Source organism: Anabrus simplex, chromosome 2 (genome assembly GCF_040414725.1).
Source record: "Anabrus simplex isolate iqAnaSimp1 chromosome 2, ASM4041472v1, whole genome shotgun sequence".
Classification (NCBI taxonomy): domain Eukaryota; kingdom Metazoa; phylum Arthropoda; class Insecta; order Orthoptera; family Tettigoniidae; genus Anabrus; species Anabrus simplex.
The window spans coordinates 475,353,711-475,376,563 of record NC_090266.1 but is presented as its reverse complement, the minus strand read 5'-3'; positions in this window follow the sequence as shown (position 1 = coordinate 475,376,563).

The following is a 22,853-nucleotide window of genomic DNA, read 5'->3' as shown; positions in this document are numbered from 1 at the left end:
TGGGTTGTATGCCTTTAATGAGAATACTTATATCTCAGAAACTGAAGATATTACAGACCTGAAAATTGGTACTTTTTATCTCTTTTAAAAATAAAGGACACCGCGTATTTTTTGTTTTTGGAATATCCAATTAATGGGAGGGTAAAAAGGGGGGGAATTTTTAAAATGAGTGCATCTATATCTTAAAACATTTGAAGTTTACAGATGTAAAAATTGGTACTTAGAATCTTCATTAAAAATAAAGGAAAACCTATTTTTGTTTTCGGAAAATCCCAATAGGAGGGGTGAAAAGGGGTGAAAAATGGGTTGAATGCCTTTTATGAGGATACTTATATCTCAGATACTGAAGTTATTACAGACCTGAAAATTGGTGTTTGGGATCTCCTTTAAAAATAAAGAAACACATATTTTTTTGTTTCTTGAAAATCCAATTAATGGGAGGGTAAAAAGGGGGGGTGAATTTTTAAAATGAGCGCGTCTATATCTCAAAACTTTTAAAGTTTACAGATGTAAAAATTGGTATTTGGAATTTTCATTAAAAATAAGGATACACGTATTTTTATTGTTTTCAGAAAATCCCAATAGCTGGGGTGAAAAAGGGTGAAAAAGGGTTGAATGCCTTTAATCAGGACACCGGTACTTATATCTCAGAAACTGCAGATATTACAGACCTGAAAATTGGTACTTTTGATCTCTTTTAAAAATAAAGAAACACTTAATTTTTTGTTGTTTGGAAAATCCAATTAATGGGAGGGTGAAAAGGGGGGTGATTTTTTAAAATGAGTGCAACTATATCTCAATACTTTTAAAGTTTACAGATGTAAAAATTGGTATTCACATTCTTCATTAAAAATAAAGAAACATGTATTTTTTGTTTTCGGAAAATCCCATTAGCAGGGGTGAAAAAGGGTGAAAAAATGGTTGAATGCCTTTAATGAGGATACTTATATCTCAGAAACTGAAGATATTACAGACCTGAAAATTGGTGTTTGGGATCTCCTTTACAAATACACGTATTTTTTGTTTGTGGAAAATCCAGTTAATGGGGGGTGAAAAGGGGGTGAATTTTTAAAATGAGTGTATCTATATCTCTAAACGTTTAAAGTTTATAGGTGTAGAAATTGGTATTTAGAATCTCCTTTTAAAATAAAGAGACACGTATTTTTTTGTTTTCAAAAAATCTCAATAGGAAGGGTGGAAAAGGGTGAAAAATGGGTTGAATGCCTTTAATGATGCTACTTATATTTCAGAACCTGAAGATATTACAGACCTGAAAATTGGTATTTGGGATCTACTATAAAAATAAATAGATATTTTTTTCATTTTCGAAAATCCATGTAATGGGGCGTGAAAAGGGGGGTGAATTTTTAAAATGAGTGTATCTATATCTCAAAACTTTTAAAGTTTACAGATGTAAAAATTGTTATTTAGAATCTCCTTTAAGAATAAAGGAACACGTATTTTCTGTTTTCTGTAAATGCCAATAGGAGGGGTGTAAAAGCGTGAATAATGGGTTGAATGCCTTTAATGAGGATACATATATTTCAGAAACTGAAGATATTATAGAACTGAAAATTTGTATATGGGATCTCCTTTAAAAATGAAGAAGCACGTATTTTTTGCTTTTGGAAAATCCAATTAATGGCGGTTAAACAGGAGTTACAAAGTGGGGTGAATTTTTTGAAAGACTATTTCTACAGAATATCTGAGAAACGTAAAATATTACAGACGTAAAAAGTGGGTGTTTGGAATCTCCTGTAAATGCAAAGGAACATTGGTGATTTGTTTTTGGAAACTCCACTTAAGGGGAACTAAAAAGAGGTGAAATTTCAAAATGAGAATTTCTACAGTATATCTCAAAAAACTTAACAAGTTACAAAAGTGAAAATGGTATTTTTTATCTCTATTAAAAATAAAGAAACGTGTATTTTTAGTTTTCGGAAATACCACTTCGGTGGAAGGGGGGGGCGGTAAAAGTGACTGTAAATGGTGTTGAATTCTATTATTTAGGCTACTGGTATCTCAAAAATGAAGATGTTACAGACGTGAAATTTGATATTTTGAATCTGCCTTAAAAGTAAAGAAAGACCTCGGAAAATCCACTGAGGGGGGTGGGGGGTGAAGGAATTGAAAAAGTAATTGACTTAATTGTTGAGAATACATACATCTAATAAAAACTAAAGTTGTTACAGACGTGAAAATTGGTATTTGGATCTCCTTTAAAAACAAAGAAAAACGCGTTTTGGGGAGGAAACCATCTTGGGGGGCGGGAGGGAAAAGGAGTTGAATTCCCTTCATGAGGACACATAAATCAAAAACAGAAGAAGTTAGAGTCGTGATAATTGGTATTTAGAAGATCCTTTACTATTAAAGAAACACGTATTTTTGCCGGTAAATTCACTTAGGGTGGAGGAGTGTGAAAGGAAGTGAAAAAAGTGATTTTTTTATGGGGATACTTATATCACAAAACTGAAGGTAATAGACGTGAACATTGGTGTTTGGAATCTCCTTTAAACATAAAGAAACACACTTTCTTTTAATTTTGTTTGGGGGTGGGGTGTTGGTGTAAATATACTTAACGGCGTTGGGGTGTAAAAGGAGGTGAGACCAATTGATTTTACTGTTCATAATGTACTTATAAGGAGCCTCCGTTGCCCAGGCGGCAGCGCGCCGGCCTCTCACAGCTGGGTTGCGTGGTTCAAATCCCGGTCACTCCATGTGACATTCGTGCTGGACAAAACGGAGGCGGGACAGGATTTTCTCCGGATACTCCGGTTTTCCCTGTCATCGTTCATTCCAACAACACTGTCCAATATTTCATTTAATTTGTCATTCATCGATCATTGCCCCAGAGTAGTACTTCGGGAGCCGGCATAATTCCTATTGTGGCCGCTAGATGGGGCTTTATTCATTCCATTCCTGACCCTGTACTATTGTACTAATTCTGATCATAAACCGATCATTTTTAATCTTCCCTGGGGTTCGTTTTCAACAGCCATATTTTTCTTCGGAGAACGTTCTTAGATTACAGTAGATTCTCCTGGCATATAAATAAAAATTTGAACACACTTGAAATAAACGATAGGAATGAGATTGACCGTCAAATTGTTCACCTCCATAATAAGGTCAATAATGTACGGAAGTATGTCATTCGTATCGCCAGAAATACCGCACACTTGCCTACCCGCGACAATGGTGCTGGTCACATTGTCAACAATGACAATGGCAGCAGATGTAATTTACCGCCAAGTAGCGGTCTTGCATCTTGCTGTGGAGTCCAGAACATCAATAATAATAATAATCTTAATAATAATGATAATAATAATAATAATAATAATAATAACAATAATAATAATAATAATAATAATGTTCTGGACTGTCGTCAAATGAGCGGACCGCGCTGGAAACGGGTCCTGGACGGGTAATGACAGAGAATGCAGTCCGGCCGCGGGTTCAGTACCGCCAAGGCACCCAAGAGGAGAAAACGCCGAATCTCCTGAAGGATTTGAACCACATTAAAAATGCTTATAGGAAAAGATGGTACAGATTTAGGGGCCCAAGTGACCGGGTGGAATACCTGGAAGTACGAAATCGATTGCTGGAAAGAAAGATTGAAAAATGGGAGGAAACTGGCCGTAATCTATTAGGAAACGAGTCAGATCGCGAAATTTGGCGGATTCTCTCAGGAAAAGATTCAGATCACGAATTTCGGCGGATTATATATAAAACAATAAGCATTCAACTATAAATTTTAGTATAATACCGTAGCGAAGCACGGGTATCTTGCTAGTCATGAATAAATTAACAGTATCAAGCTTTCCAATAATTCATTATTCATGAGTGTATGGGAGTGATATCCTTTGTGCATGCATGTCTAATGTTTAGTCCCGTACCATGATAGGGGATGGGGGATGAGTTGATATTAATTGATATGGGATGTTTATACGGCCGGACGCCCTTCTTGACGCCAACCTCAGTTGAGGCGCTAATGAAGATGAAATGAATGATAGTGAATGGAATTTGAGTTACGAAGTGGAAGGAATTGGGTGTGGCCTATGAAAAGGAATTATCTTGGCGTTTGCCTTGGTGTGACAATGGTAAACCGAAGAAAACCATAGTCCGCCTCTGTGGTGTAGTGGTTAGTGTGATTATCTGCCGACCCCGGAGGCCCGGGCTCGATTCCCGACTCTGCCACGAAATTTGAAAAGTGGTACGAGGGCTGGAACTGGGTCCACTCAGCCTAGGGAAGTCAACTGAGTATAGGTGGGTTCGATTCCCACCTCAGCCATCCTCGAAGAGCTTTTCCACGGTTTCCCACTTCTCCTCCAGGCAAATTGGAATAACTTACCAAGGGAGATGTTCAATAAATATCCAATTTCTTTGCAATCATTTAAGAAAAGGCTAGGAAAACAACAGATAGGGAATCTGCCACCTGGGCGACTGCCCTAAATGCAGATCAGTATTGATTGATTGATTGATTGATTGATTGATTGATTGATTGATTGATTGATTGATTGATTTTAATGCCGGGATAGTACCTAACTTATGGCCACGGCCGCTTCCTTCCTTCTTCCTTGTCTATCCCTTCCAATCTTCCCGTTTCCCCGCAAGGCCCCTGTTCAGCATAACAGATGAGGCCGCCTGGGCGAGGTACTGGCCATCCTCCCCAGTTTTATCCCCCGACCCACAGTCTGAAGCTCAAGGACACTGCCCTTGAGGCGGTAGAGGTGTGATCCCTCGCCGAGTGCGAGGGAAAAACCGACCCTGGATGGTAAACCGATTAAGAAGAAGAAGAAGAAGAAGAAAACAATTCTCAGGACAGCCGACGGTGGGATTCGAAACTACACGTCTCCCGAATACAGAGCATGGCTCCATAGCCGTAGAGCGTTAAACACGCGCGGCCACTCCGCTCAGTTCTGAGATCCTTTGTCATCTAAGGAAATAACAGTTAACAACTCAGTGTCCATATTTTTCTTAACGGATTGGTTGTGTGAAATATGCATGGAATAGTTCGAATATAGGACGATAGCGTTAGTATTTAACTTGGATTTTCTAAGCTGCTCCGCTACGTTGTTGCTTGTAGGAGAGTGAGAGCAATTAGAAGACAGGCAGAGAGAGTTATGGACATAACACTAACCCCAGTACAACAGGGGCCGCACGCTAATTAGCTGATCATGCGGCCAGCTATGCTGCCTGTTAACAATATCTCCATTACATTCAGTGCACACAGGGGAATACACTTACATTGGAAATAATCTGGCTAACAAAACTGTCATGTCCCGAATATTTCGTGCCGTTTCCATTTTGTTACACAAACCCTAGAGGTAGTGGCCAAGCGAAATATTCAGCTATGGCTAACCGTTATTGAAATCTGTACAACCTCAAAGGACAGCAGTTTTTTAATTTTTTAAAATACACAACATAGGTTTATATACCTAGTTAGAATAAAACAACATTGACAGAAAAGTGATACAGGATATTTTTACAGGCAATGTAGTTTTATTTGTGAGGAAATCATCTGAATTGTACATGCCATGTTGTATTAGTACTGGCGGCTCATTCACGTTAAATACATTGCGAGCATGGGACAAACTGATATCGGTTTTGCCGTGGATAAGTGCTACCACCCGCAGTTCAAACAAACACGGATCGCTTTGCACATCCCACTGGATTCCATCACTCTGGAAAGAAACACGATTATTTAAAAGAATACACCTTTATGCTTTCAGTCCTACATGCGTGTAACTTATGGAAGGGAAGGTTTTTACAAAAGGATTTTAACAACGAACCAAAGTTAGAATGTAACTTAAACATGTAAATAAATTCTACTTTACATACGTAACTTTTGATAATCAACAGGAGCAGGAGGCCTCCTTCACTTTATTTCACTAAACTTGAACGAATAAACATGATAAGGAAAGAAATATAATTAGTTCAGCAACATGATCACTTGGTGGCATTTTCGAGTACTAAAAAAACGAAGGCCATCACACAGGCTTGACTTGAGACAGGTCAACACGAAAAATTATTTCAGTCTCCGGATTACTCACCAAGAGGGTGACGGGAGTAACAAAACCTAAGATTCTACAAGGTTCATGAAATCTGGGGGCAAGCTTGCGCACGGGAACAACATTTTTAATATGACTTGATCCCCATCTTTTAAATTGGTGGGTTTTCGCTCACGGTCATACCTCATTTTTACTGTTTTATGAGATGCCTTAGATGATTTCTAGCCTTTCTCCATAGATACCGGATATTCCCTGGAATTATTGTCTCTGATAATATCTCATTGATTGACCACAAATTGGGCAAGGGAATGTTTGGCACAAACTTAAACATAGGAGGTATTGGAGAAAACTTGTGGGATTCATGAATGGTCGAGTTAAAGGCTACTGATAACCAATGTAGAGACGTGTTCCAACGAGAATGATCTTCGTGGGATTTGTCCATATTTTCTTAAAGAACGTGTCAATGATAGAGATAAAAATGATTGTGATTTGTATGCTTAACATTCCCTGATATCTCGCGTTATTTTCTTTTAATTTATGTGGACTTTCTCCCAAGGATTCCAATCGAATTAGATGTTTTGAGTGACGCATTTAAATCTTAGGTAAGAATTATTGAAGCTATGTTTCGATGACAACGAGTGGCTTAGGATATTCTTCATAAGGGACGTGTGTAATCGAACTTATTCCCTCAAACATAAAACAAAGTTAATAATAAAAAGTGAGCTGACTGCAATTAAATGATCTTGTAAACAACGTGTACCAAACTTTTTGCTATGTATTTGATATTTATGCAATTTGTACCTTCTATTTCTTTTTCAGTACATCGTTCATTGTATTTAACATTTTTATTGGTTGTATTTGGTTATTTTCTGCAATGTATATCTTGATGTTTATATGGATATTGTCAGCGTTGTGGAATTCTTGCATTGAATAAATTTATCTTCAGAAGAGGAGAGAATTTTTGTGTTAATTTTGATTTTGTTGGATGATATTAAGGTGAGATCGTAGTCTAGTATTCCCTTTTCAATTGAAATTAATCCATTCAATTAAATTAGGAATATTTAATTATGTTCAAAAATGATTTATTCCTGTTCGAATAGGATGATTTAATAAAGGGTCTAATTACTTCCTTCGGCAAAACGGATTTAGTGTTTTTAATAAATATATAAGTAATTCCACTTAATAAAATTTCAACAAGGAAGAGTAACGAATAATGTAAAATTATTTATGAAATAATTTACCATACAATTAAATTAATTAAATTTGAAAGACGTCAATGTTAATTGAATCCAACTTTAATTGATCTACAGACCACATTTGCATTTTTGACTTAAAATGAGAGTGGTCAAGACTGTTATTTAAAATTAAATAAATGTGATATTAGAGACTTCTATAACAATAAAAATGAGTCAAAGCAAGTTCATTATTCATGAGATCTTAAATGCCGTTGTAAATATTGTCAACAGAAAGGACTTGTCAGAACTAATTTGCTTTAATTTGAATATTAAGAGCTTGAATGATGTTGCTTGGTAATGTTGATTTCCTTGCCAACGTAGATTATTTATCTTTTAGTTACTGCGTTACCTTGGCAAATCCATGAAAATCTCCTATCTCTGTTTCAAGCATCGAGCTCACAAACGGTCCACCTCTGTGGATCCTCATGACCCCTGATTGCTAAATGGGCTCAATACATACATACAGTTTCGAAAGGACTATTACAATGTTTCGTGCCCAATCTACACTGGCGGGAAATTGAATTAGAGGTAGCTAGAGTTTGGTTGAAATGGCTTTGTGGTCGATCCAGCAAAAGTAACAGTTCAGCATGACATGTGACTGTCTTGTCCCCAGACCTCATAATATCCATGTGAGTAACAACTGAGCATAGGCTGGGTAATATTTGAAATCTCAGCACATTTGTATAGCGTCCAAAATTTAGGTGCCAGGTATATGTGCCACTTTATCTTCGAAGTGGCTTTGCATAGGCCACTGTGTCAAAGGTACAATAAGGACACGGATTCAGTCAAAATCACTGCCGCAATGGTCAGCTGGCATGGTGGGCACTGTTTTGAAGATAGGGATCATCGTCGGTAAAGTCGGGAGATAAAAATGGATGGATAAATTCCACTGCAGCAGATCACTTGGAATTCAGTGCTGGACAACAACGAAGTTTAAGCAGCCATAGTGCAAAAAACTAGCTCCTCGCAGTGGTGTACAGAAGCCACAATCCCACTAGGATACCTCTGCTCACTGCACATCACAAGGCGAACGTAGCCAGTGGAGCACTGTCACTAGACTCTCAAAGCATGGAAAAGGGGTACATGGACAAATGAGCCGAGTTACTAATTTGTGCACGCTGAATGAAGGGTACGAGTACATCGCCAAGCACATGTGGCAACGGATTACTCTTGCCAACGGGTAGAGTCCAGGCCAGTGTTGACGTATCCCCGTATTGGGACTGTTTATGTAGGATAAAATGGAACCCCTCATACATCTACCAGCGTTTCTCACTGGTAAACCGTACAAGAATATGCAATCAAATCTTGTTCACCTCCAGCACCCCGTAGAAGACCTGTAACCACAGCAAATAAATACGTAGACCAGCCGCTCCTGAATTGTTGCCAAGTGGTTCCATGAACACTGGACGTATATGAGGGTGTTTGCCTGGTCCACAAGGTCACCCTAGCTCAATTCTATTGCGCACATGTGCCGTCAAGAGGGGATGCTTGTTCCAACAAACTCTGTGGATTTTGGGAGGCTGCGCAGGGGACATGGATCATTATGGCTCCCCAACGCTTGTAGTGTCTTTTGAAGTCCAAACAACACCGTACTGCCTCTATCATCAGTGTGAAAAGGGGTGCTTTACAACACAATCAAGGTATGTATAATTCAATTTTACATCCTTGTACAACATACAACGAACAAATTCCATACCTTCTAAAAATTACTCTCTCTTCACTGCCAGTGTTGTGCCTATGATAACCACCACACCAATTAATGTTACATACCGATTATGACCAATTTCTCCAATATTCACCTCTACTTATCATACTTCTACTGCTAAGTTCACAGACATCATAAGCTCCCTCTGCGGATCAGTAGGTGTTGGCCTCCGGATCCAGAGATGGTGAGTTCAAGCCACGTAAATGTAGATGGATATATAAATGGCGGTTAAAATTCCATTCAGCACTCTATGTTGTAGGACGTCGGCATCAAGGGTGCTGCCAACTGAGCACTTCATGTAGCAGTGAGAAAATAGGGTAGGACTAGTGAAGACTAGGCCGAAACACGGTAGAAGCGTGTAGTAGCTTGTGACATAATCTTTGTTCACTGTCAAAATTAGAAACTAAGGTATACATCGCCAAATGGAATTCCGATTTATCTGCTATGTAACAGAGTAAAATGAAACTTCGAAACAGTCACGTGGACGTCAAAAATTGCAACGCTGGCAACACTAGTTCCACTATCGAGATACACATGAATGTTCTCTTTTTTAATACAGCTGTTCCAGACATTTGTTGACTTTGATTTCCAATAGAGCACCAGTGAAAACTATAAACCCAAAGCACTGAAATGAAAGTTAACACACTGGAACACATTATTGCTCGTGACTTGAAAATGTACCAGTCTCGATAAGGGTTCAATATATAAACACTCTTGAAAGTTACCGGTATTTGATTGGATCTGAGGATGCTCTTGTAGAGCGAAGGATGCCATTCTCTTACAACTACTATATAGTGTTAGGATTATATTTCGTGTTTCAAAAGATTGGAAAGCTTACGATTTATACTCATTAAAGCTGTATTTTTTATTTACTGTAAATTTATATTTTTCTAAATTTATAATTTTAAGAGATGAAATGCAAGAATTTCTTCCCGGAAGAGTGTGACAGCAGATCTACTGAGCCAGAATACAATCTCGCAACTACAAGTACAAGCGGTGAGTGTCACATCCAACTACACTACACAATATAAGGTTAGCAGTTTCTTAATGGATCATCCCTGTAGTTAGTATGTCGTTTGTTGTTGTTGATAATGGTGATGATGACTATCGTTATTATTATTATTATTATTATTATTATGTACATATGGATATTTTATTTTTAAACCTTCTGGTTATGTAAAAGAGCATGATTACGAAAGTTGCTTAAACTTGATGTGGTAAATGATCACTTAAATATTCCAGTGTTTTCAATGATTTTGCAAATTATTTTACTTCTAATTTTCTTTATAGAAACGTTCAATTCATTGCACCTTGACGATAAGCTCCATACGGCCCCTGTAACTCTGATAGGAGAGTACATAAAATTGGTATATGGAGTAATAGAATAGCGACACCCACGGGTACTACGCGTTCTGGCTACGCCAGGCTTCAATAGATGTGAGAAGGGGCCAGCAGGTTAGCGGGCAAACTCCTCACAATCCCCTGGGCATGTCAGGCTCCAGGAGGGCTTTGGCAAGCTGGGAATGCCTTCATGCAAATCCTGCCCTCCAGCTTTACATAGCACTGCCTTTCATTAATTAACAATTAATCAACTGAGCACTTGTCCTCATTGTCAGCTACACGCAGCCCTCAAACTGAGCCATAATTGCATGTTCCTCGATTACTCGATATCTGTATAGAAGAACATTGATGCAGTTAATCGCTGAGAAATAATTATAATGATTTTTAATTTATTGTTAATATATTAAAGCCCCTAAGGTTAACCTGAATTTATAGCTTTAAGAGATTTCTTTAAATGTTCTGAATTCGTGTGCGTTAAAAAACACCATATTTCTGTGCATGCTCATATCTTACATTTTTAACCGACGTGCCTTAGACAAGGTGCTCCATGTTTATTAGTTTTTCTATCAATGTTTATGTAGCTTCATACATGTTTACTTGTTACTTGTCAGTGTCATGAGAAATTTCAAAATTAAAAACAGGATGGGTCTATACGAGTTTTTGTCGATAGTCGATACTGGATGCGAATGCATGCTTTTTGTCGATATTTGATACTTGATACTACGAAATTTTCATTCTTGAAATAAAATGGTAAAATATGCATTTTAAAATAAAACTTTGATTTATTAAACAGACATTTTTAAATTAAGACATCCATATCTGTTAAATTGTAAATGAAGATAAACTATGATATTTAGGTGTACTTAGCAGTTTGTCACGGACCCTTCCACAAACCAATTTTTAAGATGGCATTTCACGCTATTTCAAAATCAATGTCAAATGAAAATAAAACAGTAACTTAATAGTGTTCTGCAGTTTTGTTTAAAAATACAAGTATTCTCACTCTCTATGGGTCGAGCATAATTTTTTTCCAGTCACATATGAGACCTGCAGTACCAAAAGTCTCTCAGAAAAAACTTTTGCTACTGGTATGCTTAAATATTTCTCAGCTATATTTCGCAGCTTACGTTTAAAGGAAAATGAACCTTACCGTATCGCACTCTGCGAATGCAGGCTTATTTACGCACTCCTACACTATAATGTATTTAATTTGTAATAAGTAGATGACTACTGATAAATAAATAAAATAAAATATATAAATAAAATTACTCAAAAACTTAATAAACATAATTAACCGAAATGTCCGTAGTATGGGCGCCAGAGTTCACCAGAATGGATCCCTCGAATTTAGATAAGAGCATGATAGACTTTATATCCCAGGGCGTGTACATAATGCTGCGTACTGGTACATCTGCTGCAGGCCTTACCTAACCTCCTGAAAACGACTAATTAGGTAGGAACTGCACCTAGGTTTATCAATAACACTGATTCTAAATTAGCTAACTATATTCTGAACAAATTCCGTGCATGAGCACCTCATCAACATACAAGATTATACATATAATATACACATAAAATATTGCTGGAAGACCCCATATTTACAACAACAACAATAATGAAAACCGTGGGAAAACGAAAGCGAGAACTAAGTTACCATTTGTAAATAGTCCGATGAACAATGTACATGTATGAAGATAAATACCCTTCACTGTCTCTATCAATTCGACTTACCGATTCTCATAATCGGCAGTTATCACATCACACAGATACTGTACCTTGTACTACTGTGTTCACATATTTTAACACTTGTTGTAAAGATATATACACACGTCTGTCGATCCTCAACATATAAATTTATGGAAAGTCTGAGATAGCTTTCACCAACATATAATGCTAGGCCGCCACAAGTGCTACAATACTTAATGCACAAGCACTCTCCACAAACATAACACGACTACGCTCCACGAACGTTTGAAGTCCAGTCCATTGCTGCCGTGTCACTCCCGTACCGTGTATCAGCACCACTTCCTTCCCGTACAGTCCGTCAGTTGTAGTTGTAGTTATCTTCCTTCTCGTTCCTATACAATCACCTTCACAATCACCCTTACAATGTCTCATACAATCTCTCTTACAATGTCCTAATACAATCTCCTATACAATCTCTTCGTTGCTGCCGTATGACCAACCTTTATAGACATCAACATCCCCCTCCTCTCAGATGAGACGTCTGGATTGGTGCTTGCCAGCCAATCATGAGTGATCTCAAATTAAGACCAAGCCCTGAACTACTTCTTCCTCCCAAGACAATAACAAACTCTGGGGAGTTTTCATGAATCACCAAACTTTCCTGGTACAACAACAAGCTTATCTTATCAGGCTGGGATATATACACGAGTAATGGAATTTCCTGACACAAGTACATCATAACAGACACTGGGGTAGCCAGATGACTCATTCAAATTACCAGAGTTATTACAGCAATGTTTTCCCACTCGTGCAAAACAAATTACTCATACCTACATATGTGGATATCTTCCAGCTTACCAATATAAATGACAAAACATACAAATGAAATACTGATAATAATAATAATAATAATAATAATAATAATAATAAAATAGAATACTGACAATAATATCTCTAACTTCTACATATAATTCGGGGGTGTGATATATGTACTATCACATAACGCCCCCTTGGTGAATCGATGATATCATATATTATGATTCACCATAAAACAGAACTTCATACATAACCTTATAATGGCATAACTGAACACATAATTTACTGTAATAATGATATATACATTGCGTCTACTGCATTGTATTCGCACACACGAAATACAATTTGTCCAAACAATAATAATAATAATAATATGGCTATATACACACAACTCTGATTGTTTCATATAGCATTGAACACAATCCCTTCTTGCTACTGTACACATACATTAATATAGATAATATATACATCCAAGGTGCAGATCCTATCTCTTATATCTGCGAAGGCTATAGATATTAAATGTCCCAAGAACCTTATTTTCAGCGGTTAGGAGCCTATAAGCACACTTGCCTATTCTACTGTCCACAGTATACGGACCCTGATACAATTGAAAAAACTTATGCATAGTTTTCTGATCGGCATTCGACAAATGAGGAACTCGTACCGCAATAAAACTAACTACTTCTAGAATACACTCTATCTCACACACAAAGATTCGTACCATCCAGTCACACAAGAATCATACAAACTTTCATTCGGAACATAGAAATCCCAATTTCTGAAATGCGCGGGAATCTCACTACGTTTACTCTTCCACAAAACCATAATTAATGCAAGCAAACAGATCACATACTTTTTCACACATTCCACATCGCTATCATACAACACGTCATTAAAATAATTCACACAATTCTCAGCCTTAAATAAAACATAACACACTCGCTCGAATAGACTTTCTTTCATCTCACGCACACTTCCATTCTCACACACGCTCACTCTATTACTAAAATTATTACCATAATACACTTTAATGTTGCTATCATTACCACTTAATGACCCAACAATTAATCCACTTTCACCACATTCCATAACAGCTCCTACTTGCACCACTTTCATGCCAACAACACTGCTACTTTCGACTCTCTTATCAGAAGTTTCATTAATCTTAAAGTCACCATTTTTACACATAATGGTCCTAATTTTACTCTCCTCGCGTACACTTAAATCAACAAAAACATCCTCATGATGTATACTCCGTGAACACTCTTCACTCACAAAACAACCTTCATCAACTTCACAAAAAACTTCACTTTCAATTTCAGAAACTTCCACAAGATTATCGATCGCAACACCGCTATTACCATCACCACTAGCACAAAGTAAGACATCCGACACATCTTTCTTACTTTCATCACGCCCCCTATTCTCAAAATCTCCCTGAACACAAAACACATGGTCATACAATAATTCCTCTTTCACGTCTACCTCGTAACTTACCTGTTTCATCGCGTGAATAGGAATTTCGGTATCGGACTGCCTATCTGACCCAACTAAGAAGTCCGATTCCGGTTTAAATTACTTGACGTGGACTGTTCACTATTATCATGTCTCTGCACTTGATCTGGAGGTCTTTGATCCGTACGCCCCCTACTTTCTGATTCCCCTTGATTAGGTCTTCTGCCAAAATATTCCTGGTGATTAACTCCCTGATTAGACTGTCTGTTTCCCCTTCCGGAATTACCACCCTGATTCCCATGCCTAGAATGACTGAAATTCTGATTATTCCTATCTCCCGCTACCTGATTACCTTGTCTCCCATTATCCCCGTAATTTCTACCTTCACTTTGCCTAGTCCTCCCCTGCCCTTCCAAAGCATCAAACCTCTCTAACAGCTGCTCTAATTCCTTAATCGTAACAATATTCTGCATACATGCAGCTAATCCGACCTTCTCAGGAAAATGCCTCAACATCTGGCGGACTGTATCTCTCTCCGATGCTAGACCTTCAATATTCTGGCTGATCAGAACATGCGCTAAGAAATACTCCGTCATAGATACACCTTCCTGAGGTTTATACTTGCCAAATAGCACGCGATCTCTTTCCCTTCCCTGAATAGCTTCACTCCAAAATTTAGAACTAAATTTCTCCCTAAATTCCTCTAAACTCGAAATACCCTGTCTATAAACTTGAAACCAAGATCTAGCTTCTCCAACAAATGCAACATCCAACAGCTCATCAACCATACTCCAATCAATCAAACCATCGTCAAGATTCTTAGAAAACCGTTTCTCCACCGTTTTCAAGAATTCCATCGGATTAAACTGCCGACCATTAAACTTTGGTAATTCAGAGTCCTTCGTACAAGATACGTACCTATTACATATGCTGCTACCTACTTGGATTTGACTGATCTCCTGCCTTAACTTTACATGACATGCTTTAATTCCTTCTTAAACTACCATTCTGGCATTTCCTTCTACTGACTTGAGGTCATCTTTTACCGACTTAAGGTCTTTCTCCAATTTCTCATCCTTCTCATCTATACGCTTCGCTAAAACGTTCTGATTGGATTTAATTCTATCTATTTCTTCTACTTTATCTTCCACTATTTTTATTCTCTTATCACATTCCTTGCTGTTTTCAACAAATTCTTTCCTAACTACATTAAATCGGCATTCAATTTTCTCAGTCAATTCCAAGCATTGAGCTTCTACCTTATTATTGACTTCCTGAATTTCCCTGCTTTGATGGTCAAACTTCTGGTTCAATTCATCTATTCTACCATTCACAGCACTACTTAAACTATCAATTTTACTAGACAATTCAACACTCACTAAATTTAACTCCTTACTTGGATTCTCAATCTTACTGGACAATTCCGTACTAACTGAATTTAATTCACTATTAATACTGTATATTTCATTGCTTAGAAAACTCAATTCACTCTTCAACTCTTTACTCTGACCATCAATCTTACTGGACAATTCATCACTCTTACTATTAGCAACAACACTCTGATTATCGATTTTACTGGACAGTTCAATACTCACTGAATTTAATTCTTTACTCTGGCTATCAATCTTACTGGACAATTCACCCTTCAACTCATTAAGTAGCGATTTAATCATACAGAGCATTGAAGCTTCCCCTTGATCCCCTACATTCTGAGTTTGAGACGGGTTACTCGATTCTTCACCTATCGTTACCGATTGATCTTTCCTACTATCAGCCATTTCGCTATTCTCACTTAAATTAGATAAACTCGATGTGGTGGAATTCTTTTGACTTCTCTTATCCTGATTCATAGTACTAGTAACTTTAACAACCTCTCTACTTCTCAATTTTATAATACTAGACTCGCTACAACATTTCTTCATACTCCAAAATACACATGAAACATATAAAACACTTCACTGACATAGTTTGTAGAATTCCATCCACACCTGACAAGTGCACCTACGCTTATAAGCCTAACAGATGTACCAATCATTCAGCCACACGTTGGGAAGCCAATTGTAATAATTTGATGATAAATAAATAAATATAAATAATAATATATAAATAAAGTCAAAAACTTAATAAAATTAATAAGCATAATTAACCGAAATGTCCGTAGTATGGGCGCCAGAGTTCACCAGAATGGATCCCTCGAATTTAGATAAGAGCATGATAGACTTTATATCCCAGGGCGTGTACATAATGCTGCGTACTGGTACATCTGCTGCAGGCCTTACCTAACCTCCTGAAAACGACTAATTAGGTAGGAACTGCACCTAGGTTTATCAATAACACTGATTCTAAATTAGCTAACTATATTCTGAACAAATTCCGTGCATGAGCACCTCATCAACATACAAGATTATACATATAATATACACATAAAATATTGCTGGAAGACCCCATATTTACAACAACAACAATAATGAAAACCGTGGGAAAACGAAAGCGAGAACTAAGTTACCATTTGTAAATAGTCCGATGAACAATGTACATGTATGAAGATAAATACCCTTCACTGTCTCTATCAATTCGACTTACCGATTCTCATAATCGGCAGTTATCACATCACACAGATACTGTACCTTGTACTACTGTGTTCACATATTTTAACACTTGTTGTAAAGATATATACACACGTCTGTCGATCCTCAACATATAAATTTATGGAAAGTCTGAGATAGCTTTCACCAACATATAATGCTAGGCCGCCACAAGTGCTACAATACTTAATGCACAAGCACTCTCCACAAACATAACACGACTACGCTCCACGAACGTTTGAAGTCCAGTCCATTGCTGCCGTGTCACTCCCGTACCGTGTATCAGCACCACTTCCTTCCCGTACAGTCCGTCAGTTGTAGTTGTAGTTATCTTCCTTCTCGTTCCTATACAATCACCTTCACAATCACCCTTACAATGTCTCATACAATCTCTCTTACAATGTCCTAATACAATCTCCTATACAATCTCTTCGTTGCTGCCGTATGACCAACCTTTATAGACATCAACATCCCCCTCCTCTCAGATGAGACGTCTGGATTGGTGCTTGCCAGCCAATCATGAGTGATCTCAAATTAAGACCAAGCCCTGAACTACTTCTTCCTCCCAAGACAATAACAAACTCTGGGGAGTTTTCATGAATCACCAAACTTTCCTGGTACAACAACAAGCTTATCTTATCAGGCTGGGATATATACACGAGTAATGGAATTTCCTGACACAAGTACATCATAACAGACACTGGGGTAGCCAGATGACTCATTCAAATTACCAGAGTTATTACAGCAATGTTTTCCCACTCGTGCAAAACAAATTACTCATACCTACATATGTGGATATCTTCCAGCTTACCAATATAAATGACAAAACATACAAATGAAATACTGATAATAATAATAATAATAATAATAATAATAATAATAATAAAATAGAATACTGACAATAATATCTCTAACTTCTACATATAATTCGGGGGTGTGATATATGTACTATCACAAATTTTCATTTTAATTTACATGTTAACATACGAAAATGAACACAACGAAAATTGTTCTGATGGACTGCATATTCGTGTGCGGCTGGGAGGCGTGACCAGTCTTAAGGAAAATAATGGACAGGAAGAGTATTATCGGATATGACCTTTTGCCCGAACAGGGATGAATTGTGTATTTGTTTTCCAATCAAACGCCTGAAATGAGGGATAACATACCTTACTTAGGTGTGATTTCACCTTCACAATCATTTAATGGCAATTAATTTGTTATATCATTGCCTTGATAATGCTGCCGTGCAAGCGTCACATACCAGGCAATTTTTCTGGCTCCGAAATAAAATGAAGAAATTTGATTTCTACTGTTCTATTTTTAACAAGTATTTAAGCGCATCCTTTAATTACAACAATGATTTGAATACACAGCCTACTGAAACCAAATGACAAGCTTACCTCTTCGTTTGTAAATTTAGGACGCTCATCGTGATAAGCAAGTTGCAGCAGTTTGCTTGTAGGAGCAGTGAGAGCAATCGAACCGCAAAAAACTCGCCTTTTAAGCGGGGATCGAACAGCGTTTAGATGGAACATATTTCGTTCTCTTTAATATCTTTGTACGAAGTATTATTTGCATTCACCAAGAACTCTCCTACTATCAAAATTCCTGATTTCCTGCGTGATGGCTTCTAATTATGAGATATGGCATTGCTCGCAATGGGGATTGTCTCGGATGATGTCATTGTTAACAAACTTAAGGCATGTTTTGCTTATCAAAAATGTTTAAAGTAATGATAAGTAAATCACTACATTCCCATTGTGATTCTGTAAGATTTACAGAAAGAGTGAAATAGTCAATTGTGAGTACAATGGCTCTGTTCTATTTTTAAGAACGTAAATTAAATGAAATATTGAAATCCAAATTGTAATCAAGCGTCGTTTTGATAGAGGAGACCTTTCTGTGCATCATTGAGGATCTTTGTACATTTTCAGGTATGTTTGAAGCTTCCCACTGATTTTCTACATAATGCAATGGGATTTTCAATATTCTTTCAACTTCAAAAGTTTCTCATTCAGAATAAATTTTAGTTTATGAGCTACACACGGAAAATGGGGTAATTTTCCCAAAATAACGCCACTTACTACTCTACGTCGATTGTCATGAATCACAGCCTCTACTTTATCTAAACCGGAGTTTCTAATGTCTTCTTCAAAATGTTGCTGTATTTCACCTGTGTATCTCATTTCTTCATATGATATCACTTCATTGCATACGTGCTAAAGTTTGTAGTCCTGCAATGTGAACGGTGATAATTAGGTAGTCGTCAGTTGCTGTTGATGTCAACAAATTCGTCGTAACAGCTATACTGTCTGCATTTCAGCGTTCATATTTTACTCTTGTTTCTACTTCTTGATACAGTTCTTATCGGATGTTGGTATCTGCTTAGGAGTAGGCATAATTTATATCTAATTGTGATTTCAAAAGACTGAATCTACTGCTTAAATTATTTATCTTCTACAATGCAAAATATTTGGTTATCTTTGAATATCATGTGAGGCTGCATTTCTGGCAATTATTTCCGATAGATTATTCCTGGTTTAAATTTGGATTTACCGTCCAGAAAGATATGAGAGTACGCTGGCTTGCGTTTATATACTGTGAAGATACTGATGACGATGCTATGGCGGACAATGACTTCGAAAAGGAATGAACGGGCACAGGGTCTTCTGGCATCGCTTAACTTGTTAGACTTCCACTGTTTATATTCTGTTGTTGTAGGGATGTTCATGCTCAGTAAGAACTTTTTTTTTTAACTTAGGTCACTTGCTTCTTCAGGGGGATACTATTGTGAGTGTTTTCCTCCTCGCGATAAACTCTTCTTACAAATGCGGCAAACACCATCCAAATGCGGTAGATTAGGAAATGTACCGTATTCTGTAACTTCAACATAACAATGTACTTAAAAGTTTGAAATAGAAATCTAAAATTAACATTTCGTTGCTTTCTAAAGGTGCTGATATGTTTACAATACATTGCTTCCTTGCATGCGATTTGTTAACTTAAATAGACCGCAAGATTTGTTTATTGAAAGTCTGTGTTGTGGGTTAAACTCAGAACTAGGTTATTTTGAAGGTGGGGCGTGGTTTATACTCAGCCGTCCAAATTGAACAAAAATAGTGATAAAAATTCGTACAATATGGCGTTCAAGAACATCTTCAAGCTACCATTCGGTACGTTTAATTTCCCTGGTAGACGACTTTAAGGAAACTTGTACTTCAGTTATACTGCCACCAGTGCATTTGAAAATATCGGATGAGGTTCCCTTCTGGTATGGGATTAATAGAGCTAAAAACGAGCCCAATTTCTTGCTGTACCTGCTACGTGTTACTTTGAAACTTATGAACACGGGCATGTGTCCCTTGCGACCCCTTTTAATTTGCTACAACTGGCAACTTGAATACAAGTTCTTTGTACAGTGCTAGACAATTAAGTGTGGATGAGTCATTAGTTTATCACATAGACTCTAAGTTTCCAACACACTCGTACAAGCAGACCAGGAATTGGTCAATGAAGACACACCATGACTTGTTCCCATCTTTTCACTGTTTGGGCAAGTCAAAGCAGGCCTGTCATCCTCCTGAGGTGTACAATGTAGAGACAGAACTCGTGCAGAAGTAAGGTTACACGTCGTGATAGATTAAACCGTTGAAGGCTTAGTAACAGCTCACTGGTTTCATTGACTATAAAAGAAATTGCGAACAGTGGGAATACTAATGTGTTTCCAATCTAATTTCCTTTGTCCCCCTTAGATTACGCGGTGGCAACATCATCATTTGGCAGGATCCTCGGCCAAAATACACGATGTTTTGTTGTCTCATTAAATTCATTTTTGCTAAAGAAACCACTGAATTCACGAAATCAGAAACTAACAAGGTCTTGGAAAAGACAAACAGTTTACCTCCAAAGTTTTGTGGTACTGGCGATTCTCTGATTTCTGTCAAACATACACTTCTGCTGACAATGACTGATGGAAAAGAGTGCAACGCTTTGATCGATACTCTTTCCTCACAGAATTGTTTCATTTGTGGTGATACTCCCACAATGGTGAAAGGCATTTTGACAGGAACTAAGATAATTTTGTCTCTGGCTTTGGTAGCACTTCATGAAAGGATTCGTTGTTTCTAAAGATGTTTACACATGAACTACAAGTTAGATATATATATATATATATATATATATATATATATATATATATATAAAGGCAGGGTAGAAGTGTTGAAGGTAAGGCTAATATTAAACAATGATCCGAGGAAGTTAAACGATGATACAATCATGAATTGGAACTGATTGTGTACAAACCAAAGCCAGGATTTGGTTCAACAAATGATGGAAACAATGCTAGCCTCTTTCATTTGCAACCCTGAACTGAGTGCTCAGATCCCAGGATTGGATGTCACACATATCAAAAAAATTGATATATTACTGATTTCGAGGTAAATTTTGTCGAATTTAACAAGCTCTGTCTTGGCACAGAAAACTTTATTTCAGTCTCTATTCGTGATATTATATGCCTGCTACTGTACATAAAATACTGATCCATAATACAGAGGTAATCAAACCTGCAATTATAAAAATTGTGCAGCTATCGGAAGAAGCCCAAGGAGCTGGGAACAAATTTCAATGCCTAAGTGAATTAGGTATGGTTGGTTTAAATTAGCAAGGGTTTTAGGGTAGATTCCGAGAACACAACACCAGAAACCGTTCACGTATTTGCATGAATAGAGACTTACTTTCCATGTTGATTATAACATCTAATCTCATGATCAATAACCTCCGAGAGGTTCCTAAAAAAGGAAGACGGGTAAATTGTGCCCAGAGAACTTAAAGCTGATTATAGGTCCTACAACTGAACCTCGACCTCTGTAACGACCAAACCCATCTCAAAGTTAGGAAGATATATTTGATTCATCGGGCGACGATTCCGATGACGAGGATTGGTGATAGAATTATTTTATTGTGTTTTATTCACTGTGTAATAATGTGTATTTGAAGTTGCCTAAATTTGTAATTATAGTTTCTTCTTTGTACTATTGTTCATTTTTGACTTCGTATATTTTTTTTTATATTATTGGTCATTTTGGTGTTTTTTGGAAGTTTCTGTCAGCCAAATTTAGTTTATTGTACACAGTTATTCTGGCAGTGCGGTTTAATTCAGTTTGCAATGAATCGAAACGTGTTATATTCATAAACATTCTACATCATCTTCTTCCTCCGCTTATTCCCACAGGGTGTAGTCGCGGATGCGAACGGTGTCGCACATGTGGATCTGGCTCGGTTTCACTGCCGGACGCCCTTCCTGCCGCAAACCCTATGCTGAGGGATGTATTCACTATTGCGTGTTTCTGTGGTGGTTTATAGTGTAGTGTGTTATTTAAATATGAGGAGGAATGTGTTGGAAAAAAACACAGATATCAAGTGTCCGAGTCATACAGTTAAAATCTCCGGCGCGGCTGGGATTCGGACCCATAGAACTCTGAACCGAAGGACAGTACGCTCATCATTCAGCCCAAGGACCCGGACAGTAAAAATGCTATATAATCCTATAATATTCCCTACCCGATCAATATAAATGCAAAAATGTCGAAAACTAATTTTATCCATCTAGAGTTTATTGGACGAATCACTGTGCAGCGTGCGAGTTAGGTTAGGTTAAAGTCTAGTCAGCTTGACGTTAAGCGTGCACTTTGTGTAACCAAAATATAGTGGCCACCTTGCCTAATTAGGTTAACACAACCGGGGGAGTTGGCCGTGCTGTTAGAGGCGCACAGCTGTGGGCATGCAACCGGGAGATAGTAGGCTCAACCCCACTGCCGGCAGCCATAAAGATGGTCTTCCGCTGTTTCCCATTTTCACACCAGGAAAATGCTGGGGCTGTACCTTAATTCAAGTCATGACTGATTCCTTCCCACTCCTAGGCCCTTCCTCTTCCATCGTCACCATAAAACCTATATGTGTTGGAGCGACGTAAAGCAAATTGTAAAAACGAAATAGGTTAACACGTGGTTAGCGTGATGTT